Source organism: Pteropus alecto, unplaced genomic scaffold (genome assembly GCF_000325575.1).
Source record: "Pteropus alecto unplaced genomic scaffold, ASM32557v1 scaffold19, whole genome shotgun sequence".
Lineage (NCBI taxonomy): Eukaryota > Metazoa > Chordata > Mammalia > Chiroptera > Pteropodidae > Pteropus > Pteropus alecto.
Genome location: NW_006442490.1, coordinates 1,741,704 through 1,745,466, shown reverse-complemented (window position 1 = coordinate 1,745,466; position 3,763 = coordinate 1,741,704). Strand labels below are relative to the sequence as shown.

Sequence of the window (3,763 nt, the reverse complement as noted above, 5' to 3'; positions counted from 1 at the left end):
ACCTTGTAATTGCCTTTGTCCTGGCACCTAGCTCGTTCTAGTGAATGAACTTGCTCCACCTTTCAGAGCTTTTCAAACTCAAAAGATCTCCTAAATGGCACTGTCCTTCCTTTCTCTTTACTTTCCTCATCAAACTGATGGAATAAGCACCCTGCCCTTGCTCCCTTTCTTTTTTCATTGACCTCTGACTCCTTACTTCTTTGAGTCTGGACACAATTCCCCAATTATACTGGCTTGCTTTCCTATGATGCAAGTGAATATCTCATTATTAAATGCCACTGCTTCTTAATTCTCCAGCATATCTGACCTCTCAGAAGCATTTGATGACTTCTTAAAATTCTCTGCCCACTTAGTATTCTTAATATTTACCTCTCCTGGCCTCCACTTACTCTCTAACAAACCTATCCTCCATCTCCTGCCACCTACATGTGGGCATCTTCAAGACTGTCCTCACCTTCTCTCTCCTCTCCATCAGAGATGTCTTCTTTTCCCGTGATTTAGATGACCAACATTTTGTGGCTGACTCTCAAATCTATGACTCCAGCCAACCATGCTGCTCCTTGCTTCCCAACTCCCACTGGCACAGACAAAATCCCCTCTTCACCATTTACCTTCTGTCCTTGTGGCATAGTTCACTGTAGTACCAGCCATTCAGTCAGACAGAACCAGGCTTAACATCCAGCTTTGCCATTTACTTCCTGTCTGGCCTCGGACAAGTTTCTTAAACAGTCTGAGCCTTAGTTTCCCCATTTGTAGAATCAAAGCTAATAACTCATCTTTACTTTATGTCGTTGTTATGAGAATTAAAAGAATTTATGCAAATCACCTGGCCCATAATAATTATTCCTTAGGCTTTAGTTGTTATGATTAATCTACTCAGTAAATGTTTATTGAATGAGGGAATGAACCATGGGGATGCTTTAGGTACTGTAGCAGGAAGTTGAGAAGGGTACATGAGATCTGAAGACCTTTGAATCCCCTCACATTCTACAACATGGAGTGCAGGTACCTCTTCCAAGTAGTACAATGCAGCCCAATGAAGATGACTAACCTTACAAAATATTACTTTTAAAAAATATTTGCTTCTATAGAAATCATATAAGTAACATAGTTGTATTTCAGCTTAAACTATTTATCCACTTTAGCCTACTGTATATAAACCCCATTATGAGGTTATTCCAGTTTTTTTTTTTTATTACTTAAAAGGAAAGCAATTACTTTAGTGAAAATTGCAAAAACAGAATATGCTATCAAGGAAGAAAATCACCATTTGATTCTCCCGAAATTAAAGCACCCTCCTCCCCAACTCAGCCAGGTTATCTTCTTGGATATTAAAGGCTTTTTTTTATTAAATAACTTTCTTACACAAACCAATTAATCATCTCCCTAAAAGATTTTTCCCACAGTGTGAGAAAATCAGTACTTTGATTAGCAATTTGTCTTTGTTTCATTGACTGCTCTGGTTTGTTCTTACTTAAGACTATTTTTTAAATAAACTTTTTATTTTGTGGTAATTTTATATTTACAGAGAAGTTGCAGAGTCCTTGCACACCTGTCATCCACTTGCCCCTAATGTTAGCATCTTACATAACAATGGTATGTTTGTCAAAACTAAGAAATTAATATTGGTAAATTACTATTAATTAAACTACAGACCTTATTCAGATTTCACAAGCTTTTCCACTATTTTTTTTTCTATTCCAGGATCTAATTCAGGATACCATATTGAATTTAGTCATTATGTCATTTTAATAAATATTTCATTAATATTGAGTAACACCAAATAATTATTGTCAAAAGTTAAAAAAAAAAAAACAACTATGAAATTAAAAAATAGGGTGGGGAAAGCTGGCCAAAGTGGAATTTAGGCCAGGCATCCAAAGAAGCAAAATTAGATGGACATAATTTTTTCAGATAGTGTCAAGTGAAATGTTAAACACTGTTTCTGCCTCCTCCCCCATCCCAGAACTTTCTCTCATTTAGTCTCTCCTAGAAGGTTGTGCTTCTGGTTGCATCTCCACATTCAAGTTTCAACAATTTTGCAGCTACCTCATTCATCATCAAACAGAAGAAACAAAGAATTGTTTTGATCCTGATTGGAAACATAGCTACATGATCTTTAGCAAGTCCATTCAGTCTTTCTTCGCCTCACTTTATCCATCTGCATAATTTGTGGTTTGTCAATGGCTGCCACATGCTGGTCTGTGTATGTGTTGCATCATAATCACCTAGAAAGCTTGTTATAATGCTGACTTGCAGGTCCTACACCACTTATAAATATCTGAGCAGTTGGGTCTAAGGATCTATATTTACACACACACACACACACACACACACACACAAACATACACACACACTCACCTCAGGTGATGTGGATGCACAGCAGGGTCTAGGACACACTGGGATAAACAAGCAGCAGGCTTCCTTGAGTTCAGAGACAAAAGAAAGAGCCTCAGGAAGTGCCCTCTAACAGAAGACCAAGAAGAGGGATTAACCTCGGTAGTGGAAGCAGGTCTGTGCTTCCGGCAGCTCCCAAGACCATCTAGTTAAGAGACACCTCCCCACTTCCTAGGCTTTTGTTGCATTCTGCTTGGGCATTCACTGGGTAATGCTTATTTAGCATACATAGTCAAAGTACTGGCTTTCTGCACATTATATTTAAATCAATTTTGTGGAAAGTAGCTAAAGGAGACAAGTAAGATAGATGAAGTTTTACAAACACATCAGAATTTTAGTAAATGACAACTTACCTTTATTATATTTGAAGTTTCTACATTGATTACTTTTCATTCGTTAACTGGGAGTGCAGATAAATGAAAACGAAATGATTTCACATGATACAGTAAATTAATCCACTTACTTAACCTACACTCTGCCTTTTAAGAAATCTTTCTTTTTTTTTTTTTAACATCTACAGCACTCGGTCTTCCTAGGTGGTCTCCCATCCAAGAACTAACTAGGCCCCACCCTGCTTAGCTTCCAAGATCAGAGGAGATTGGGCATGTTCAGGGTAGCATGGCTGTAGAAGAAATATTCTTAAACATATTCTGATAGCCAAAACAGAATAAGAAAATATTAGTAAGCTAATTTTGTATGCGATTGCTGCAACATTCTTCATTTTAATTCACAAAAACTCAGAGCTGAAAAAAGATTAGAGATCATATAATCACAACAGGATATAGATCAAATCATTTTGCTAAATGGGGGAAACTGAAGAAAAGTCAAAATGCAAAGTAAAGGCAATGACATGTGACATTTTGATTGAATTAATGATTAGTCAATTAATATCACAATGTTTTGAGGCACCTGTTCTTTCTACATTTTACAGATGAAAAAATTGAGGCTCAAATGTGCAAGGTCACACATAACCTGTAGGTGAACCTGGAATTCAATCCAGGTTTGGGGCCTCCATAGCCATGCTGCAGAGATGTTCATGGCAGCTTTATTTATAATAAGAATGGATTGGAAATAGTAAATGCTTCAATGCTTTATTGTATATCTAATCAATGTATGAAGTCATTAAAATGGACAGACACCCTTACATCTTGCAGATAAGAGAATGAATTGATGCAACCATTCCTGAAAGTAATTTAGTAAGATCCTTAAAGTGTCTTTTCAAATTCATACTCTTTGGCCCAGTAATTCACTGTCTAAAACCTTATCCTAAGGTAATAATCAGAAACACGGAAATGGCTTAGTTGAAAAAAATATTTATTGAAATAGTATTTTTAAATGAAAAAAAAACTGGAAGGAAACTAAAGTT

At 36.5% G+C, this 3,763-nt stretch overlaps 1 pseudogene; it reads right to left on the bottom strand.

The window, feature by feature from the left end:
• Nucleotides 1–2,908: 2,908 nt before the first annotated feature.
• LOC112470912 lies at nt 2,909–3,027 on the bottom strand (annotated as a pseudogene).
• Nucleotides 3,028–3,763: the final 736 nt, after the last annotated feature.